The sequence below is a fragment of the Dipodomys merriami genome, unplaced genomic scaffold (assembly GCF_024711535.1).
Source record: "Dipodomys merriami isolate MVZ:Mamm:240054 unplaced genomic scaffold, mDipMer1.0.p SCAF_466, whole genome shotgun sequence".
Taxonomy (NCBI): Eukaryota; Metazoa; Chordata; class Mammalia; order Rodentia; family Heteromyidae; genus Dipodomys; species Dipodomys merriami.
Window position 1 is genome coordinate 131,457 of NW_027206031.1, and position 23,534 is coordinate 154,990.

Genomic DNA, 23,534 nt, shown 5'->3' on the forward strand with positions numbered 1-23,534 from the left:
CACAGTTCAAGGCCAGCTTGGTGATACTTCATATCCAATGAACCACCAGAAAACAGGAACTGGCTTTGTGGCTCAAGTGGTAGAGTGATCATCTTCAGCTGAAGAGCTGAAAGTCAGTGCCCTGGCCCAGAGTTCAAACCCCATGACAAGCAATAAACAGAGGTGGCTGTGTTTTCAACATATCAGTGTGTATGGTAGGAAATTCCATGCTGGGTTATGAGACATTCCAGATATGTTAGAGGCTCAGTCTTGTGTCTACAGTTGGACTGAGTACGATAGTGCCATCTTCTCACTCGTCAGATATGATCCGAATGGAGGGAGTTCGTGGTTCTGTTCTCAGGAACAGCTGAGGCCTTGGAATGTCCGTGTGTGTGTGTATGTGTGTGTGTGTGTGTGTGTGTGTGTGTGTGTGTGTGTGTGTGTGTGTGTCTGTTTACGTGTCTGTGTGTCTGTGTGTGTGTGTGTAATTTTCCCTCATCCTTCTCTGCCCCCTTCTTAGGTTCCTGTCCTCCTCTTTCTGACTTCAGATGGTGCCCTTCCTCCACACCGACCTTGCCTTTAGCTCCCTATCAGCATCTACAATGAGTCGAAAATTGCCAGTGGCCTGTGTTCCATATTTTCTCTGGGGCACAAGTCTGGCTGTCCAAATATTTGGCCGCCTCCAGCAGATTCTGGTACAGCAGTGCCAGCTGGCATAGGTCTCTCATGCCTCAAATGGAGGGCCTCAGTCATATGATGTCCTGTCCTTTTCCTCAGCTGGGCCTCTGACATCCCTCTCAACAGGCTGGCAGTGGAGTGGGGAATGGGGGTTTGCTGGTGGGTCTGGCCAACTCAAGCTTGACAGCTGACTGAAGGCCACCCGAGCAAGGAGGATCCAGGGCTACATAGGAGGTGAGACCAAGGTGGCTTGGAAATATTGGTCGGTGTCTAGGAAATGTAAATGTACTTTATCACAGGAAAGTCTATCTTCTGGCCCCAGCTGGGCCTTCTAGACAATTTCGGATGCCCAGAATACACAGGCACAGACTTTAGATTCCAGGGCCAGGGAGCTGGGAGATGAGAGAATCAATGTTCTGGGGTATTAGTCTTGACCTGGCTATGCCCCTCCCCTCTTGTGTATGTTCACTTCTTAACCCAGTGTTGGCCACACACTGGCCACATGTGGCAGTACTGTGGAAGTGGCGGAAGTGGAGGTGAGATCTAGGATGACCAAAATCTGGATTTATGGCCTGCGGGGCTGGCAAAGTGTGTCTTAAAAAAATCTTTGAGCTGTAACTCTGGGCCTAGGCACTGTCCCTGAGCTTCCTTTGCTCAAAGCTAGCATTCTACCACTTGAAACACAGCTGAACTTTCATCTTTTTTAGTAGTTTAGTGGACATAAGAGCCTCATGGACTTTCCTGCCTGGGCTGGCTTCAAGCTGCCATCCTAAGAGCTCAGTAGCTAGAATTGCTTGCACCTGCTAATGATGTTAGTCTGTGTGTGTGTGTGTGTGTGTGTGTGTGTGTGTGTGTGTGTGTGTGTGTGTGTGTGTGTGTGTGTGTGTGTGTGTGTGTGTGTGTGTGTGTACCGGTACAAGAACTCAGAGCCTAGATGTTATCCTTTAGCTTGTTTACACTAGGTTCGTGCGGTACCACTTGAACTACAGTAGCTCAACTTCCCAGCTTTTTGGTGATTCATTGGAGGTAAGATACTGCCCAGGATAGCTTTGAATCTTGATTGATCCTCAGGTCTCAGTCTTGAGTAGCTAGGATGACAGGCTTGATCCACCTTCGCCCAGCTGATAATGGCCTTTCTCCACATTGGATTTTGAGCTTCTGAAATCTTCTTTATTTTTTCTGTGCCTATACTGGGGCTTGAATTCAGGGTCTAAGCTCTGGTCTCTTAATATTTTCCCTCAAGGCTGGTACTCTACCAATTGAGCCACAGCTCCATTTCTGGCTTTTGGTGGTTCATTGGCAAGAAGAGTCTCACTAACTTTCTTCCCCTGAGCTGGCTTTGAACCACGATCTCTTATTTCAATCTCTTGAGCAGCTAGGATTTACAAGGGTTGAGTTACTGGTGGCACTGGGTAGAAGCTTTTCTTAAGCAAGTGTTCTACCCTGTGTTTGCCCTGACTCCTCCATGCAAAGGAGGCCTTAGGGTCAAGGGCTGTGAAAAATAGGCTTTCAGCCACAGGAAATGGCTGGGGTCCATGGTGAAAAATCAAGCTAATCTTCCCCTGGGCCCCATTCTGGACCCTACCCTCTGCCCTACCTGTGACTCAAGTACAAACCTTGACCCAGCCTTGAGTGTTCAGCCATACTTGCCTGAAGACACAGAGCCTTCATTCCTCCACACCACCTGCTCTACACCACACCTCAGGACCTTTGCCCATGCTGTGTACCTTCTGCCTGAGGCTCTCTGTCCAGTTCCACATCTTAGAACTCCTGTGGAATTTTGGCACTAGTTATATCACCTCCTGGAGCAAGCCCTTCCTTCCATTCTCTCTCTTTTTAAAAAATATTGAGTTCCTAGAGATGGAACTTGGTAGACTGACTGGCAAATGCTCTATATTGGTGTGTGTGTGTGTGTGTGTGTGTGTGTGTGTGTGTGTGTGTGTGTGTGTGTGTGTGTGTGCCATTCCTGGGGTTGAAATTCATGGCCTGGATGCTATTCCTGAGTTTTTATGCTCAAGGCTAGCACTCTACTACTTGGAACACAGCTCTACTTCTGGCTTTTTGAGTGTTTAATTGGAGAAAAGATTCTCATATAGACTTTCCTGCCTGCACTGTCTTGCAATTATAATCCTCAGATTTCAGCCTCCAGAGTAGCTAAGAGTATAGGGGTGAGCCATCAGCACCTGCCATCTCCCTCTTACCTATAACCTCGGCCCTCCTCTGAGTCCCAGAAGAGTATGTCTCACCAAGCTCACATGTTTTTGCTAATCTTGGGCTTGAACTAAGGGTCTGGGATTAAGCCACAGTGCCACTTTTGGCTTTTTCTGTTTATGTAGTACTGAGGAATCGAACCTCGAGCTTCATGCTCTCTAGGTAAGCACTTTACCACTAAGCCACATTCACAGCCCAAGGCTCACTTCTAACAGGATCTAGGAGGGTGGGATTTCAGCACAGAAATCGCTGGCCATTTTATATCTTTGCCAGGATTTGGGACCAGCCTGAGACTCGGCAATGAGGAATGGTGAATGAGTGATAGCCACCAGGCCTCAGAGATCTAGGCTCACATCCTACAGAGGGATAGGAAATATGGAGCCAGAACCTTCCACAACTCATACAGCCTAGCAACTGTGGTCTCCCTGGAGGTAGTGGCTGGCTGCTAGATGTCCCAATGAAATACCTCAGCCAGAATGTAATGCATCTGTTGCATACACCAGCCCAGGCAAGCCTTCGGGGTTTCACTTATTAAATACCAGAGAAGGATGCTTTGTTCAAGCTACTGGCTCATACTTAGTACTCTCTGAGGGCTTTTCCCAGCTTGCCCAGGTTAGGGGTCTGGGCATGGGCAGCCTGCTGAAAGCCCATCGTCCATACATCTACACACAGAGACATGGAGTTACTGAATTCTTTTATTTCTTTGGCAGGTCCGAGGTTGAAATATGAGACTAGGCCCTATCCCTGATCTCCTTTTGCTCAAGGGTAGAGCTCTGCCCTTGAGGTACAGGCCCAACCCATGGGCATATTTTCCTGTGATCTCTTAGAATTAAGAGTGTCTAGGACTTTCCTGCCCTGGCTGAATTCAAATTGGCATTCTCTACACCTCAGCCTCCTGAGGAGCTAGCATTAAATACAGGAGCCACTGACACCTGGCTTTCTTTTCTTCTTGTTCTTTTTAAAATCATGACAATCTGAAATCTTCACAGTGTTATTCCAATTGTTTACATTTGAAATAAATTATCTAGGCCTGGAGTTAGAATGCCAGGACTGCCACTCACAAATGGAGGGAGATCCTAACAAACTCATTCCTATTTATGTGAATGCTAATGGAATATTATCAAAGTAATCAAAGTAATAATTAAATTTGCAGTTAATTCATGATTCTATTTTAGAATGCTACAGAAAAATTATTGAACTTAAATCTTCCATTCTAACACCATGGTATGATTCCTCTAATGGAAGGATATTGACGAATTTTTAATTAATGCTTTCATAAGTATTCAGCCATTATATTTCATTAAATGGAGAAATAACTTAAACTAATAATTGGTAACTATATATATATGTATATATATATATATATAATTTAATGATATCCTCTATATATTGGGCACTATTGTGGCTTGATCACAGGTCCTCAGAATTTCCTGGCAGCTCAGTTTTCCAGAGGATGGTGAGCCAAGACTGTGACCCCATTTATGGATTCGGCATTCTAGGCCATGAGTTGAAATCTCAGCATGGCCAAAAATTTATTCATGGAGTAAGAAGCCACTTTTGACACATTTTTTTTCCTGAAAAATATCCTGGGTTTCAGTATGATATATAATTTATATGCAAATATATCCTGTGTGATAGGATGTAATAAATGAAATGTTATGTGTATTATAATACTAAAGAAATAAGTGTAATAAACGTCATACTCACTAAACCCATGCATGTAAATAAATCTCATGTATGAATATTATTATTTCATTTTGAGGCTTCTATTCAGGCCCTGGGAACTGGTCTAAAATTTCTTGTCCTCAAGAACGGTGAGCTTCCCCTTCAACCACAGTGCCACAGAGTTACCCAGACCCTGAGTTCAAATCCCAGGCCTGCCAGAAAAGTGGTGCAAATTTAAAACCAGGGCTTTTTTTCCTTTAGCTAAGCACAGGGCTTGAACTCAGGTCTTGGCATCTCTGCCACAGTTGACCCTTGGTTCCTGGGACCCAAGTTCAAATCTCGGGGTTGGCAAAAAATAAAAAGGAGAAGGATAAAACAGAGAAGTTCAATAACATGGTCTTACATTTTTCCCCTTTGCATTCTGACAATCCTGGGCTTAAATTAAAAGGCCCAGAAAGTGTACATGATCTTGTGTTTGGGTGGCTATGAGGGAAGCCATAACCGAAACTTCAACTTAGGCCTGGAGGTCGAATCCTGGGACTTCCACTAATGATTGTTGGGAGATTCTAAGAAATGCATGCCAATATACATCCATACAAATGGAATGTTATAAAAGTAACCATTAAATTAGTAGTGTATGAGTATACTATAAAATTATACACAATAATTATACTACTTTGACTAATTTTCAATTAATACCTTGTTATATATTCAACCATGATACTTAAAACTTGAAGGAATAATTTATTTGTCAATAATTACTAGTAATATATGTAATTTCATAATATAAAGACAACTTTCTCTTATTTTATACACATGTATACATATATATATATATATATATATACATATATATGTCAATCTACATATTTATTTGTTTATACACTTGTCATTCCTGGGGCTCAGTTGTATAGTGATGGCTTGTACATACAAAGCCCTGGATTCGATTCTCCACTACCACATGCATATAAAATTTCGGAAGCTGTGCTGTCACTCAAGCAATTGAGCACTGGCTTTGAGTGCAAAACCATAGGGACTGTGTCTAGACTCTTACTCAAGACCCAGGACTGGCACCAAAATATGATTGAATGTTGTGAATACAACTCTATAAGTATAGGACTTCAAATACCTCATCACAGAGCAAGCCATGAGTCTGCTGCTGACAGCTGCCATCTAACCTGACTTATCCAGAGGTATGCCACTGCAAGCCAGCTCCACAGAACCACATGCTGCTGCCTCGCTCACCCCTGTCATCAAGATATTCGGGGGCTGAGATCTCACACTGATGGGTTTAAAACCCAGCCCTGGCAGGATGTCTGTGAAATTCTGTGCTGTGGCTCAAGCAAAAGTTCATAGGACAGTACCCTCAACATTTTAGTGCAATCCCTATGGCTGACTCCCTCCCCCCCAAAAAAACCCCCACCAATCTCAATCATTAGATGTGAACTTTGTGCAGTTTGTGATGTGTTTCTGAAAAAATGGTGATACTGATGAAAGCACCCAATACTAATGACATCTTGTGGGATACAGCTATGTGATGAGTTCTTCCTGAGGTGCTGGGTCCTTCGTGTGGTGCTGTGTGCTGAGTCCTGCTCAGGATGCTATGTGCTGAGTCCTTCACAGGGTGCAGTGTTCTGAGTCCTGCATTGGGTGCTGGGTGATGAGTCTCACTGGATGTTGTGTGCTGAATACTGTAAAGAGTGTAATGTGTTTTGTCGTTCAAAGGGTGCATTCTTTCATCTTGCCCTTGTAATAGCTCCACAACTTGGATGATTAGGCAGACAAGAATATTGAGGCTCAGATATGTCCCCATGGCAGGGACAAAATTATGTATTACTGAAGACTAGTGAGTTGTCTACTGCGGACAATTGTTTTGTTTTGTTTTTTTCTCAGTCATGAACCTTGAACTCAGGGTCTAGGCGCTGATCCTTACCTCTTGGACTCATGGCCAGCACTCCACCACGTGTAGCCAAGGACCCTCTTGCAGCAGAGTGCCACAGCCTAGGGTTGTATCGCCAAGGTCTGTCATCCTGGCTTCTCAGGAAGCTGAGACCAGAGTATCTTGGTTCCAAACTATCCCAGACACAAAAGGTCCCATGAGACTATTATCTCCAATTCATCACTAAGAAACGTGAATTGGAAGCTGGGTGCTTGTGGCTCATGCTGATCATCCTAGCTACTCAGTAGGATGAGATCTGAGGATCATGGTTCAAAGCTAGCCTGGGCAGGAAAGTCCGTGAGACACTTAGCTCCAATGAACCACCAGAAAACCGGTGGCTCAAGTGGTAGAGCACAAGATTAGAGCTGAATTGCTCAGGGACAGCACCCAGAACCAGACTTCAACTCATACAACTGACAACAACAAAAAAGACATAAGCCTATTAACAAACCTGAAGTAGAGGGCTGAGAATGTACCTTAGGGGTAGAGTGCTTTGCATATATGAAACCCTAGGCTTGAATACTCTGGACCAAATCACTAGGAAAAAGCCTGAAATGGCTCTGTGTTTCAAGTAAGAGAGGGCAATCCTTGTACAAGAGAAATTAGATACAGTGCTCATGTCCTGTGTTCAAGCTCCAGGACTAGTGTATGCACATACACACTCCCACGTGCGTTCGCTTACTGACACACAAACACACACAGAAAGTAGAAGTGAAGCTGTGACACAAAATGGGAAGGCAGTAGACTTCTGCTCTGAGATCATGGTCAGCACCCACGCCCTGGGTTTAACCACAAAACTTAGCCTCTCAGGGCCCAACTAGGAGAGGTCAAAGGTTTCAAAACCTGATGAGCTTCACCAGCCCTAGATGACAGGAAATTTTGTGATATCTGAGATGTTCTTGGATTTCCAAAGCTTCCGGAAAGCTAGGAGAGGCATCATAGGCCCATCATCGCAGGTTATGAAACATTTAATTAGGTTAAGTGCCCTAGTTGTTTGCCAGAAGGACTCCTGAATTATATTGAGCCCTGTATCTGAACATCAGAATATAGTCTCACAAAGGCAGAATAAGTGCACAGAACTTGGCCTTCCATGGGAGGTGGCATAAATGAAGGCTTCCTGTCAAAATAGAGCACTGGGGAGAGAGATCGTTTGACTTTCAGAGCCTGCCCACACTCCTCCTCACTAAGTGGCCCAGATAGAGTTGCTTGTTACACAGCTCTACAGGATTGAGGACTTTTGTCTGCCTGTCCAGACAATGAGAAAGACTTCTTCCAGCAGGACTGGGATGCAGAGCAACCTTCAGGCTATACTGGGTGCAGTGAGTGGAGCCCTTGAACATGCAATGTCATAAAAGCATCCTCTGTGTTATGAACTCATAGTTTTGAATACAAATTTCCTCTCTTGGTGCCATTCATCATAGCTACTCTTACTCTGGAGATTCACCTGTAGGAATACATCCATACATAGACAAAGACGTGGAGATACAGGCTCTTTTTGAGGGGGCAGGTCCTGGGGTTGAACTATGAGCCTGTGCGCTGTCCCTGAGCTCCTTTTACTCAAGGGTAGTGCATTAAGCTCGAGTCAAAGCCCACTTCTAGATTTTTCTGTGATCTCTTAGAAATAACAGTGTCAAAGACTTTCTTACACTGGCTGGATTCAAATTCAGATTCTTTACATCTCAGCCTCCTGAGGAACTGGGATTACAGTCAGCAGCCACTGGTACCATCTTTCTTTTCTTAATTTTTTTTTTTAAATCTGGACAATCTGACTTCTTAGCGGGTCATTCCAATGGTTTGAACTTATAAGAGACTACCCAATGTTATTTATAGCTGCTTTCTCAGAGAAGGATTTTCTCTCCTCATCTTCCACTCTGGTCACATGTTGGAAGCCAAAAGTGAGAAATGAGTGTCACAGGATTGAGGAGTAAATGTCCACAGGACATGCCAGTTCTGTCATTTAGCATTGAGCTGCAGTGAATTTACTGTCTCAGGATGAGAGGACCAAAAGCTGGAACGATCGTCATACTGTCTGCATTGCTCCTTTTGCCTATAAAATGTTCTAATAATTATGAGTGCTGTGTGTCTCCAACCTTAACTATCTAGGACACACTATAAGAATCTGCACGTTTCTATTTTTATGTAGTACCTCCTGAGACTTAAAGTTTTTTGTGGAGTGGCTCCTTGGTAAATCCCTGAGGAAAGCTGCTTGAATCCTCTTCAGGAGATCGCCTTACAAACCCAGCCCAAGCAGGAAGTCTGTGAAACTCTTATTGCCAATAAACCACCAGAAAACCAGAAGTGGAGTAGTGGCCTAGAAGATAGAGCTCCAGTTTTGGGAGAGAAAGCCTAGCAGGAAACACAGGCCAGACCAGGCAGGACAGTCTGGGAGTTGCTTATGTCCAATTAACGACCAGTTGGCTGGAAGTAGAGCTATGGCAGTATTAGAAGCTCAGCCTTGAGCAAAACAGCTGAGGAACACATTGCACCCTGAGTTTAAGCACTGAGATGTCCAAAAAATAAAATTCAAAAAGAGAAGGCCAAGTTTATGTATCAGTGCCCTACTTTCTTACTTGTGTATGTTAATTCTTTGAGTGCAAACAGACTGTAAGCAAAGCTTTTGCTTTCATATACTGATTGATTTTTCAGATATGCTTGTTACGCATACTGCATCATTTTCTTTATTTCAGCCCCATCGCTTTGCTCTTCCAGGGTTCCAGGCCTCTGTCCTTATAAAATGCACATTGCAGCTCTCAGCAGCCTATAGTTACATTTTATTATGAGGCCAATCCAGGAACAGTCACAAATAAGGCAAGGGAAGAGAAGATCAGGGTTTACAGAAATAACCGGTATTCAGAAAATTACACTTGGGGACACAAACTGTAGCATACTTATGTAAAAACTACCATTAAGAAAAAAAGATGAGGAGGCAGGGAATGTGGATTAGTGAGAGAGTGCTTGCCTAGCATGCAAGAAGCCCTGGGTTCTATTCTTCAGTAGTATATACAGAGAAAAAGCCAGAATTGGTGCTGTGGCTCAAGTAGTAGAGTGCTAGAGACAATGCCCAGTCCTTGAGTTCAATCTAAGAAATGTCAAAGAGATATATAGGTAGGTAGGTAGGTAGGTAGGCAGGCAGGCAGGCAGATAGATAGATAGACAGACAGATAGATAGATAGATAGATAGACAGATAGATAGATAGATAGATAGATAGATAGATAGATAGATAGATAGATAGATAGATAGATAGATAGATAGATAGATAGATAGATAGATAGATAGATAGATAGATAGATAGATAGATAGATAGATAGATAGATAGATAGATAGATAGATAGATAGATAGATAGATAGATAGATAGATAGAAAAATGATACATGAATCTGGTCTTGGATGTCAGGAGGAAAGAAGGGAACAATTCCCAGTCATGAGTCCTTCTGCAGTGTGCCAGGACACCAGCATCGCCTTCACACAACCACAGAGCAGGAAGACTGTCTCTTTTTCACTTCTCAGGCAGATGAAGGCCCCAGAACCAAGAAGGCAAAGCCAGGTTCTAACTCAGGTGAGAAACAGCCCTGCCTGACGTTCGACTGGGGATTTGCATTAATGATGTGGAGAATGAAGGAAGGAGAATGGACTGGCAGAGGTAGAAGAAGGGCCTTCAAATCTGACAGATGTAGAGTAAAAAATCCACTCCCTAAGAACAGAGAGCAGGGTTTTTCTACTCTGTTCCTGCCCTCTCTCTCACTAAACTGACTCTCGATTGGTAACCTAAAGATAGCCTGAGGCTACCTTCACCTAAAGGAGGAAGGTTATGCATCGTTTGAAGAGGCTGAGAAAGCCTGACCGTGGTGTAACTGTAACAAATGTTTCAGGTTTCCCCTCATTGCTGGATGTGTCTGGAATGAATATAATGAAGTGGTTTGCAGCTCACTTCCCTGTTGAGTGTGTATCTTCTGCCTCCTAATCCTACAATCCTAGGTCTCTCCACCTAGCCTGGCTTTTGATACTGTTTTCTGTCCTTCAAATACAGTGTTACACTGGAGTTCTCCCTGCTAACAGGGCTAGGGCTTGAATCCTGAGAATTTCATTTGAACCTTGGATGGGTCAATGATGTTTCTTTCCTTCTTCTATAGCACAAGAATTCTAATAACATTTAGAGTTCAAGGAATTTCTCATCACCAAAGGAAACACAAGAAACTATTGAACACCTGACCTTTCAGAAGTGGAAGTCAGAGTGTCATAGACTTTCCTGCCCTGGTTGGCTTCACCCTGTAATCCTGAGACCTCAGCCTCCTTAGCTAGGTTGATGAGTTTAAGCTACTGGTGCTCTGCTAGGTTTAGGACTGTAATGACACTGACAATACAAGTCAAGTGCTTATCACAAAGGGCTTGGGGAGCATATTAAGCCTTTCAACATTGGACCATTCAGATCCCTTTAGCACACAAGGTTATAATGCTAGAGTCTGAGAGCCTGGGCAAGTGGATCTGTTACACTTCAACCTTAAGCTCTGACTCCAATTCTGGTTTACATCAGCTTTTATTTTCCAGGGAACGTTCTCCTAATTAGCAGATAGGAAAAGTACTTTGATTAACCCTTACTTTTTTCCAGTTGTGTGTCTTGTATCAAGCTTGGGCCCTGTCCCTGGGCAATTCAGCTCAAGGCTAACACTCTACCACTTGAGCCACAGCGCCACTAGGGGTTTTTTTTGGTGGTACATTGGACATAAGAGTCTAACAGGCTTTCCTTGCCTAGGCTGTCTTTGAACTGTGGTCTTCAAATCTCAGCATCCTGAGAAGCTGGGGTTCCAGGTGTGAGCCACCCGCATCTGGCCAATTGTTTATGACAGTCCTGGGGCTTATTTTTATCAAGGCTAGCACTCTGCCATTTGAGCCACTCCACTGCTTCTGGCTTTTTCTGAGTATGTGGCACTGAATATTCAAGCCCTGGTCTTCATGCATGTTGAGCCAGCTCTTTACCTGTAAGCCATATTTCTAGGCTCACCCTTACAATCTTATCCCACAACTTGTCTGTCCAAAAAAAAGGCTTCTGAGTATAAATCATTAAAGAAATCCCTATAGGAACGTGTTCAAAGATAAATAAGACAAAGTTCATACTTGAGAGAGACCCTAAACGTGTGAAGATTATTACAAATGCCATTTAATTATGTATCATGTTTCAATACAAAAAGTTTTAATGAAAAATGAGTCAATGTCCTAAATTATTGTGTATAATTTTCTAATAGATGTGCAAAATGTAATAAATATGTGTATGATAACACTAAATAAAATACTCAATAAATAAATGAATCAAATAAAAAATAAATACAAAATCAATAATAAAAATCATAATATGTAATAAACATAATTATGTAAGTATATATCCTATATTACATATGTGTAGAAATATCTTTTCCATTGCAGGGCCTCCATTCAGGCCAGGGGAACTCTAGCCTGAATTTCATTTTGTCAAGGACAGTAAGCTTCGCCTTCACCCATGGTACAAAAGAGTTACTTGGATGGTGAGATCAAATCCAACCAATGGTAAAAATATTGGCCAGTTCCAAGATAGTGACTTAATTTTTTAATGAAAGCAGTTATGTTTATTCAGTTACATACTGAACATTTTAAAAAGCAGTGTAGAATTTTGTACAGCTATTCAGACGTCCGTCCCTTACTCACAAAGTGCTTCTCTGAACACTACATTGTTTCTTTCTTGTACTTTTTTTATTGTAAAAATGTTGTACGGAGGGGTCACAGTTACTTGAGCAAGGTCATGAGTATATTTCCTATTGAGCATTGTTGCCTCCTCCTTTGTTTTCCTCCTACCATCCCTTCCCTCCCATCTCCAAAACTACTCCTCCTGCCAAGCTGAGTGACTTATTTTTAGTTTTGGCTTGGCATGGGGTTTGAACCCCAGTAGTGGCAAATCTGCACTTTCCCTCACATTGCTACAGATTTACAAAGACCCTGAGGTCAAATCCCAGGCTAGGAAAGAAAACTGACAGAAATTCCAAATTAGGGAGCTTTATTTTTTTTAATTTAGTTCATTAATTAATTAATTAATTAATTTTTCTTTTCTTTTCTTTTTATTTGGGGGAGCAACCATGGGGCTTGAACTGAGGTCGTGGCAACTCTGCCTCAGCTCGATCACCCTAGGCTAGCTGCTGTTCAGGACCCATACCCAATCCTGGAATCCTAGGCCCAGAGGGCTTGCATGAGGATAAAAGTGGGATAGAACAAAAAGTGGAAAGCTGCAGAAGTCTGGGGTTTTATGTTTTTAGTTTGCACAGTGACCATCCTGGGTCTGAATCAGATAGCTGCAAAGTTGATCTAACCTGCCATATCTGAAGGCTGGCACACTATCAAGGAAACCATATGACAACCTGTCAACATAGTCCCTGGCTTCAAATCCCGGTCCTGACACCTACCAATGACAGGGGATCACAAGAGACTCATTCCTATGCATAGGAATACCGATTGAAAGAGAAGTTTGTGCATCGGTCAAGTCTAAAATTGGATGCAATAATCCTAGAACACGGATCGATCCCAATTAATAGTTTATTAAGCATGAAAAGAATACTATTCCTTTAATTGTAGTATAATAAATACCTAAGAATTGGTAGGAACGTAATATATGTCATTCAGTCATAGATAGGCGGCTATGGCTCTTTTTACCAATATATATTTATTTGTATACCACTGTCTGCCTATCCACGTATCGCTGTTTTGTACAATCCTGGGGCAAGATCTCAGCAGCTGCGAACCACCTGACAGCTTCATTGGCTAGAGGCTGCCGTGCTCACACTCACCCATTCATGAATTGGGACTGCATGTCCCTGAGTTCAGATCCTAGCACTGCCAAAAATTTAATCTTGGATTAAGAAGCCAATCTGTTTTCCTTTTCTGGGAGAGTCCTGGGTGTCAGGCATGATTGAGAAGACATCTACAAATCTAAATGCTATGTGAAAGGATGCAAACAATATAATACATTATTAGGTGTCATCACAGTCAATAAAATAAATGGTAAATAAATGAATAAAACAAAAAATTAAATGAATAACCACCCCAAACATAATATAGTCTGAACATCTGTATGGAAGTTCAATCCTATCTTTGAAATGTATATAAGGAATATGCTTTCCAGGGATAAGCCTTGAATTCAGGCCTAGGGAACAGGCCTGACTTTCTGTTCTTCAGGCATGGTGAGCTTCCCATTCTTGCACAGTGGAACAGAGTTACCCAGACCTCGTGTTCAAATTCCAGGCCTTGCAGACAAAAAAATGCCACCACACATTCCAAGCAAGGGAGCTTCATTAGCATTTTTAATATTTTTTCAGTTCACTTCACCTTTATTTGATACATTTTGATTTTATAACACTAAAGTTTTTCAAAAAAGGACTTTAAACTTTTACATTTCAATCATAGCACATTGGTGTTTCTATTTTGACCATCTTCTATGAAGAGTGAACATGAAAATAAGGACACCATTTCTCCCTAGAAGGTTGGGACAGTTGATTTTATTTATATTTAGAGTTATTTCTATATTTATAAACTCTACATTTGTGTCATGTTAGTTTTCCTCAGTGCCTACAACGAAATACACTAGGGGAGTCATAGCACAAAAAGTTGTGTTTCTGAATAAAAACTTACTTTTGTGAGGACAGCAGGTACTTGTAAGCATTTTGGGAATAAACTAGATTGTAAAATGAAAAACAATAACATTGGGAGTGGGATGTAGTCAGTAGTGGAGTATTCGCTGAAAGAGCATAAGACTCTGGCATAAAAGTTTCCTAAAGCTCAAAGTGTTAGAATTTTATGATCTGTATGAACAAACTTTTTTTTTTTTGGTCGTGGGCCTGAACTCAGGGGTTATCCCTGCACTCTTCAGCTCAATGTAAGCAATCTACTTCTTGAGTCACAATGCTACTTCCGGTTTTCTAGTGGTTTATTGGAATTAAGAGTCTCACCAACTTTCCTGTCCAGGCTGGGTTTGAACCGCCATCCTCAAATCTCAGCCTCCTGATTAGCTAGGATTATAGGCATGAACCACCTGTGCCAGGCACGTGAACAAACTTCTTAAAGATTGATTCTGACCTTTTCCGCTTGACTCATACCTATACTAGATCTTGCAAATAAGGGAAACCATGGGACCTATGCTTCTTTGGGCCTGGCTTACTTCACTTAATAAATTTTTTTCCAAACCTTTCCATTTCCTAACAAATGGGGAAATGTCATTCTTTCTGATGGAGGCATAGAATTCCATTGTGTGTATATACCACATTTTCTTGATCCATTCATCTACTGAGGGGCATCTCGTTTCTTTCATGCATGTGTTTCTAACGCACTTATAAGATTATTTCTTTGTTGCTTTGTATGTCCCTCCCCCACAGTGTAACCCCCGCTTTCACTATATTTGATGTCAGTATAACATGTGGAGGAGATGGGGACAAACAAGTCGTTTAAGGATTCAAGTGGACCTGTTGCAACAATGAGAAGTACAAAATGTCATGTCAAAACCAGCTTTACAATTTCGTTGTGGGGGGGAGGGGGGTATAATTGGGTGGGGGGAGGGGGGTAAAATTGGGTGGGGGGAGGGGGGAGGCGGGGAAGGGAAGTGAAGGGTAAACAAAGGAGGAGGCTGCAATGCTTGGTAAGAAATGTATGCATTATCCTTCCCATGTAATTGTAGCCCCTCTGTACAGTATGTTCTCAAATAAAATAAAATACAATTAAAAAAAAAAAAGATTGATTCTGAGAAAATAAACCTGGAATATACTTTCAGTATAAATAATTTATAATGCTATGTTTAAGGCACTAATTCAGAAGTATTTATTCATTGGCTGGTTTCTTAGTTTATTTAAAGATATATTATATATTCATTATGAATATATATACATATATTATTAAAATGTAGCTTTGAAGTGTACCTAAGAGCATATATGCTCATGTAAAGTTATACAACTGCACAAGCTTCATTATTTTTTTTCCAGTTTGGTTAGTACCATAAATTATGTGGGATTTTTCTACTGTTGTTTTGGTCTCTGTTTTTGGAGGATTTCTCTCCCTTTTATCTCCCTCTCTCCCTCCATGAACTTGAACTCAGCTTGGTCTTTCTTGCCTTTGTTGTTCATAGCTGATTTTCTACCACTTCAGCCATACCTGTAGCCGGGCTTTTTGCCAGTTAATTGGAGATGAGTTCTCTCAGGCTTTTCTGCCTTCATTACCTTTGAAATTTCATCGTGCAGTTCTCAGCCTCCTGAGTAGCTAGGATTACAGATGTGGGCAACTGGGGTGCCTAGGGATAAATTAGACTTTGGTTGGTGTATTCTTTCTGTTTTTCTAAGCATGGGATCATCTAATATAGAAATTCAGTGAATGTCCTGGGTCTGAAGTAAGATATATAATATATATGCAAATCTGTATAGTTCTCATAATATGTAATAAATTTAATATGTGTAATAAGTATAGTAATAGTCAATAAATATAATGAATGAATAATACAAAAAATAAATACCCTGAAAGCAATATACAGTAAACATAATTATGTAGATATTAAAATTTTTTTCAAGTGTGGATGAATATTACTTTAACAGGGCTGAGGATTGAATTCAGGCCTAGGGAACAGGCAGAATTGCTTGTATTCAAAGAGGGTGAGTTTCCCCATTCTCCACAGTGCATTAGAGATTCCCAGACTCTGAGTTCAAATCCCAGGCCTAGCAGAAAAAAGCAGACACGAATTCCAAGCCAGGGAGCTCCATTAGTATTTTTAATATTTTTAAATTTTTAAAATTTTTTATTTTACTTTTTATATACTTTATTAAAATTTATTTTATTTTATTTATTTATTCATTTATTTTGCCAGGCACGGGGCTTGAACTTAGGTCATAGCAACTCTGCCTCAGCCTCCATCACCCTAAGCTGGAATGGTGCAGCTTCTGGGCCCACAGCCCATCCTGGGATCCGAGGTTTCAGGGGATGACAGGAAAACAAATTGAAAATGGCACTGAAAAATAGCCGCGAATTGCAGACAGTCGGCGGTTTCTCGGTTTTCCTTCCTTGCATGGTGACCATGCCGGGTCCAAATGACACAGCTATAACCTGTAGGTTACCTGGCATTGCTGAAGGCTGGCAGGCTGGCAGCAAACCCATAGGCCAATCTGGACACCTAGGCATTTGAATTCTGGTCATGGCACTTAGAAAGGGCTGGAGAGCCTAAGAAACTATTGTCTGTTCATAGGAACCCCAGAGGAATGTGATCAATGTCATGGTTGGATGAGTAGTTTGTCAATCAGCCTAACATAAAATTAAACCCAGTATTCACAAGCTGTGGATTGATTTTAATTCATAGTTTATTATGCATGAAAAGAATACATGTGTGTGTTTGTGTGTGTGTGTGTGTGTGTGTGTGTGTGTGTGTTTTGTCGGTAGTGGGGCCGGAACTCTGGTCCTGGGAACTCTCCGTCAGCTTTTAAGCTCAGGGATAGTGTGTACCATTTGAGACACAGCACCATTCCCGGCTTTTTCTGATCATGTGGTGCTGAGGAATTGAACCCAGGGCTCGTGCATGCAAGACAAGCACTCTCCCAGTGACCACTTTCCCAGCCCCTAAAAGAATACTATTGATTAAATAGAATTCTCACTACATACCTGTGAATCACTAGGAAGGTAGTATATGTCATTGAATACTACTAGATACACATCACTGGAAGTATCTAAATTTCTAAATATATATTTATTTTTATACCACTGTCTGAATAGAAAAGTATTGCTATTTTGGCCAAACCTGAGTCTCGATCCCAGGTCCTGGTATCCACCTGGCATCTGAATGTGCTAGAGGCTTCCATGCTGACACTCACCCATTCATGAATTGGGCCTCCTAGGGCTTCAGTTCAGGCCCCAGCATTGCTAAAAATGTCTTCCTCGAGAAAGATTCCAAATGTGATACCTGTTTTCCTTTTCTGTGCGAGTGCTGGGTGTCAGGTATGATGTAAAAATATGTCTGCAAAGCTCCACGCTGTGGAATAGATTTGAATGAATGTAATAAATGTTATAGGTGCACTCACAGTCAGTCTATAAATAAATGGTAAGTAGATAAATAAATAATAAAATATAATGAATCATTCCAACAAACAAGATATAAATTGAATATATGGATGTAAGTATAAATCATATAATAAACATGTCTATAAATGTTATGTTTTCCAGGGCTGGGGCTTGAATTCAGTTCTAGGGAACAGGCCTGAATTGCTTGGCTTCAAAGGAGGAGAGCTTTCTTTTCCTCCACCCGCTCAGTGCATTAAAATTACCCAGATCCCAAGATGCATCCCTGCCTGGCAAACAACAAAATGGCACAAAATCCAAGACAGGGAGCTTCAGTAATATTATTAATTAATCTATTTATTTTTTGCCATGCACAGGGCTTTAACTCAGGTCATGGCAATTCTTCCTCAGTTTCCATGACCCTAGGCTGGGAAGGTGCAGTCACTGTACCCACAGCCCATCCTGGGTCCTAGGCCTCAGGGACTAACAGGAAAACAAAATGAAAACACCATCAAAAAAAAAAGCCACGAACCACAGAAGGTCAGCAGTTTCTATTTTTCTTCATTGCACGGGGACCATCCTGGGTCTGAATGACATGGCTGCAACCTGTAGTTCACCTGGCATTGCTGAAGGCTGGCGGGCTGTCAGTGAAGCCATAGGCCAACCTGGATGCTAGGCCCTGAGTTCGAATCCTGATCATGCCATTTAAAAGGGGCTGGAGAGTCTAAGAAACAATTGCCTGTCCATAGGAATACCATGGAAATGTGATAAATGTCATGGATGGATGAGTAGTCCCTCAAAATGAATCTAGAATAAATTTAGACCCAATAATCACAGGACACAGATTGATTTTAATTCATAGTTTATTATGCATTAAAACAATATTATTGATTAAATGGCATCCCCACTAAATACATGAGAATCGGTTGGAACGTAGTATATGTCATTGAATACTAGATACACACCTCTGGCAGTACCTAAATATCTAAATTTATTTTTATTTATGTACCACCATCGTCATAGAAAGTTACTGTGATTTTGGCCAAATTTAGATATTTATATTTATTTATGTACCATCATCATCATAGAAAGTTACTGCGATTTTGGCCAAACAGGGGCTTGATCCCAGGTCTTGGGATCGACTTGGCAGCTGAATGGGCTAGAGGCTGTGGTGCTGACACTCACCCATTCAAGAATTGGACCTCTCAGGCTTTCAGATCAGGTCGCATCATTGCCAAAAATTTCTTCCTGGTGTAAGTTTTCAAGTGTGACACCTGTTTTCCTTTTCTGTGCAAGTTCATAATATGTCTGTAAAGTTACATGCTATGGAATAGATTAGAATAAATGTAGTAAATATTATGGGTGCACTCACAGTTCGTAAAATAAATGCTAAATCAATAAATCAATAATAAAACATAATGATTCACTCCAACAAACACAATATAGACTTAATATATAGATGTAAATATAACTCGTATATTTAACATGTCTATAAATGTTATGAGGTTCTTGAATTCAGGCCTAGGGAAGAGTTTAGTTCATGCATGATTCTCATAGGAAATGATAGGCAAGACGTATGGCACAACAATAATTTTTAATTAAGAGTTCATGAAGTGTGACAATAAGGATCACATTCAGAAATTGGAGGAAAGGGGAAAGATCCAAGAATCAGTACTCACATGGTGTAGAGCACATGGGCAGCAAAGATGGCGCTGATAGGAAGTTGAGTGGACAGAGCCCGATTTGCTTCATGTTCAGTGCTTAAACAGACCGTGGAAGCTTAGGTGCATGATAGGATGTGACCTTGACAGTGATTGGTTCCTCTTCCTCCCCTCCCATGCTACCCATTCTTTTTTGTTTTAAAAATGGCTTGCTCTATGTTAATAAATGACTTTTCCTGCTTGAGTTGACTCCCGGCTGCATCTGATTGTCTCCCTGGCTGAGGGAGATTGGGGAACAGGCGAGCGGCCACACTTACCTTTCCTCGGACCCTGTCCGTCTTTTGTGGGATGGATGAAGACCCAACATCTGACTCCCAACAAGGGGCACGAAAGGAAAAAATACCAGCAGAGGCTAAGCAGTCTGTCAGGGTAAGTGAAACCCTTACTATGGGTAATGCTATCTTACAGAAGAAGGAGGAGGAGGCAATATTAGGCCTAGGAGGAGTAAAGGAGGACTTGGGAAGTCAGAAGGAAAAGGAATGGGTCAAATTTGACCTAGAACACACTGAAACATGCACCATGGAAGTCAGAACGAGGATGAAAGTTAGTCCCTCTGATTCAGATGCCCCTGATGGTCATAGCCCCTCTCCTTATTCCCCCGATTGGAGGGGAGGTACGGAACCCTACACGATCTGTGAGAGATACCTGCAAGAATTGGACCCCTACAAACCATCCACGGAGGGGTGTAGGGCGGGGGAAGTAACCTACTAGGAGGCCTACCCTGGAAAGGAAGGGCCACCTGAGAGCATGGACCCTAGGCCACAGGATTTGCTACCCCAAGTGTAAACGGTCAATCTGGCACCAAGAGCAAACAGGCCCTTGGAATGGTATCCATGGGAAGCTAAGGATCTTAAAGAGCTCTGCAACATGGTGGCGGAGGATGTCCCAAACTTTCCTTTGGCCCAGAGCTTATTACAGGACATTGCTTATCACCCAGGTGTTGCTAAAGCCTGGCTGGATGTGGCTAAAGCTGTCCTCACTAGTTCTCAGTTTATTAAATGTGTGCTTTCTTTAAGGAGGAATGTAGAGGGCAAGTAGAGAATAACCAGCAGGCTCAACCCATGATACCTATTACTTATGCCTTGTTAACAGGGACGGGGAAGGGTACTCCACTGGCATCCAACAGGAGGCAATACCTGGTCCATACCGTGACTAGGTGAGGCAAGCAGGACTTGTCACTTGGTACAAACTGGATGATAGGCCTACTGAGTCCCCTATAGCAGGAGTGACGCAAAAACCTGGTGAGCCTCTAGCTGAGTTTGTAGACTGAGTCCAACAGAGCATTCATCACAAGCTTCCAGCAGGGAACCTCCGGGATCAGTTTGTAAAGCTACTGGTCTGGGAAGGGATGAATTCATACCACTGCACGGCCTGTGCGGGATTGAGAGAGTTCACTGAGCAGATGGGTGGTGGCCTCATAGGATGTGGGAATGCAACAGCACCAGTCCCAATCACTAGCTTTAGCTTTACAGGCTCAGACATCTGCCATGACTGAGGCTATTACCCAGGTGCTGGCAGCCCAGGGCCGAGGAACCCCAAGATCATCGTGGAGAGTGATTTGTAGGGTGTAGGGGGCAATTTCCCCCTCCCAGCCATTTGGCGGGGGGATTGTTGTAAGCAGTCATTCTTAAAGTGTCTCTCTTTCAAGTCCCTCTCTCCGATGATTAACCCCAACAGGTGACCTGGACAGTGATCTGCGCTGACAATGAAGAAATCATCAATAGACTTCAAGAGAAGCTGTTCCTTTGACCTGGAGGCCTGACCTTCATTTTGATCACCACCCTATGTCATTATGTATGGACCATTTAATATTTGTGTAGGAGCACTTATTTTAATGTTACCGGCTCTAATTGTTCTTTTACTACTTGCTTGTACAACCAACTTTTGTTATGCTTTCCTGTAAACATGTCTAAAATCTGCTCCAAAACAACCCCCACCTCTGGACTCTGAAGTGGCAAAGACTGCTATCCCATCCCTGACTAATGCTAAAAGACTGCTAATGACATTACTTGGCCTGGGAATGCTTTTGCTGATTGTTTCTCTATGCCTTACTTGCATTATATGTGCACTGCAAAACTCTTATGAGTTTAGCCAGCCAATTACATAAGATCAAGCTCCAAGTGAATAAATTTCTCCCAGGGAGGAATCACAGCCAGAAATGGGTAAGAGGGGGTGTCAGTCTGTCCCTTGCTCTGAAGAAGTTCTCGATGATGGGTCAGGCAGACAAGGCGATCCACCCAAAAGAAGATAGGTGGGTTCACTTCCTTAAACAAAGACGGGGGAAGATATTGGGAGCCATTTGGAGCTTAAAGTAAAGCTCAAAGTCATCTTGACCACTGTGCTCGCTTAAAGGCCCGTACAAGGAACTGGCTTACTTAAAAGACACCAGGTACCCAGGATTGCTCTGCTATGTCTGCAGTTTGTTTTAAATTTTCCTTGTTTTTCTGGACTATAGTAGAATGGCCTGAGTATGGGGGCCCACGAGGATGCACCATGCCACATGTGTGGAACTCCCAATACCCAGGCTGCTCCCAGGTTTTGAAGAGGACGACCTTACGAGATACTGACTTTTATATATGCCCAGGAATTAATTGAACTGCTTTGGACATTTCTAACTGTGGTGGGACTGATGGCCAATGCTATCCATACCAATGGAATCCTTTTAAAATAACCTTTACAGAGGAGGGAAAAAGATAACTAACTTGGAGGTGGGTCTGCCATTTAAACAAAAAAGAGGGAATCTATAGAGCACATGGACAGTAAAGATGGCGCTGATAGGGAGTTGAGTGGGCAGAGCCCGATTTGCTTTACAGTATGTAACCAGACCATGGAAGCTTAGGTGCATGATAGTATGTGTATGTAACCAGACCATGGAAGCTTAGGTGCATGATAGTATGTGACCTTAACAGTGATTGGTTCCTCTTCCCCTCTCATGCCACCCACTCTTTTTTGCTTTAAAAACGGCTTGATCTGTGTTAATAAATGAGTTTTCCTGCTTGAGTTGACTCCCTGCTGCGTCTGATTGTCTCCTGCGATGAGGGAGGCTTGGAAACGGGCGAGTGGTCGCACTTACCTTTCCACAGACCCTGTCCATCTTTTGTGGGATGAACGAAGACCTGACAACATGGTAGATGGGATTCCACCCCGAGCCTCAAACTCAGGTCCGGGAAACCCCTAGCTCCTTAGTTGCTCACAGGTTGGTATCCTCACCTAGACCCTTTCGCCAATTGGGCCTGCTAAGCTCTGAGTTCAAATCCCAATACTGCCAAAAGATTAATCCTAATGTGAGAAGCCCATCGATCCACTTGTTTTCCTGTCCTGTGAAAGTTCTGGGTCTCAGGGAGGATGGAGAATTCTATATAGGCAACTCTATAACCATAGGAATAAGTTGTTATCTGTGTCGGTACAGTTATGTCTGTCATCATACTCAATAAAACACAAATGCATCCATGACTAAGACACACAATAAAAAGAGTAACTAAACTGAACTCTTGATGCATTCTATACATATATGTAAATAGAGATCCTATGTGTAAAATAGGTGGTACATTATTATTTCCAGTGCTGGGGCTTCAATTTAGGACCTTGTGACCTGGCCTGATATTATAATTTTCAAGGATGTTGAGCTTCCCTTTCCCCCACAGTGTTATAGATTTACCCAGACCTGAGTTGGAATCCCAGCTGTGGGAGAAAAATGGTGCGAGTTCTGAGCCAGATAGTATTATTATTATTATTATTATTATTATTATTATTATTATTATTATTATTATTATTATTATTATTTCCAAGGAAAGGATTTTTTAAAATATTTTATTTTATTTGTGAACATACTGTACAGAGGGGTTACAATTACATGGGCAGGATAATGCGTACATTTCTTACTAAGCATTGCTGCCTCCTCCTTTGTTTACCCTTCAAATCCCTTCCCAGCTTCCCCCCTCCCTCACCAGTCCCAAACTTTCTCCCTCCCCCCACCTCTGGCACCGACGTTGTAAAGCTCATTTTGGACATGAAAACTTGTACTTCTCATTGTTGCAACAGGTCCACCTGTATCCTTAAACGACTTGTTTTTCCCCATCTCCTCCACAAGTTATATTGACATCAAATATAGTGAAAGCAGGGGTTATACTGTGGGGGAGGGACATACAAAGAAACAAAGAAATAATCTTATAAATGGTTTAGAAACACATGCATGAAAGAAAGAAACATTAAAATACGTATCTAAGGGATCATTTTCCCATTTTCCTAACATCACATTATCTGAACTTTTCCACTTGACTCATACATATACTAGATATTGCAA

At 42.1% G+C, this 23,534-nt stretch overlaps 1 long non-coding RNA gene across 1 annotated transcript; it reads left to right on the forward strand.

The window, feature by feature from the left end:
• Window positions 1-795: 795 nt before the first annotated feature.
• Window positions 796-22,219, forward strand: LOC138808666 (uncharacterized). Its single transcript, XR_011366569.1, has 3 exons — window positions 796-891; window positions 19,417-19,600; window positions 20,909-22,219. It is a non-coding gene; the product is annotated as an uncharacterized lncRNA (long non-coding RNA).
• Window positions 22,220-23,534: the final 1,315 nt, after the last annotated feature.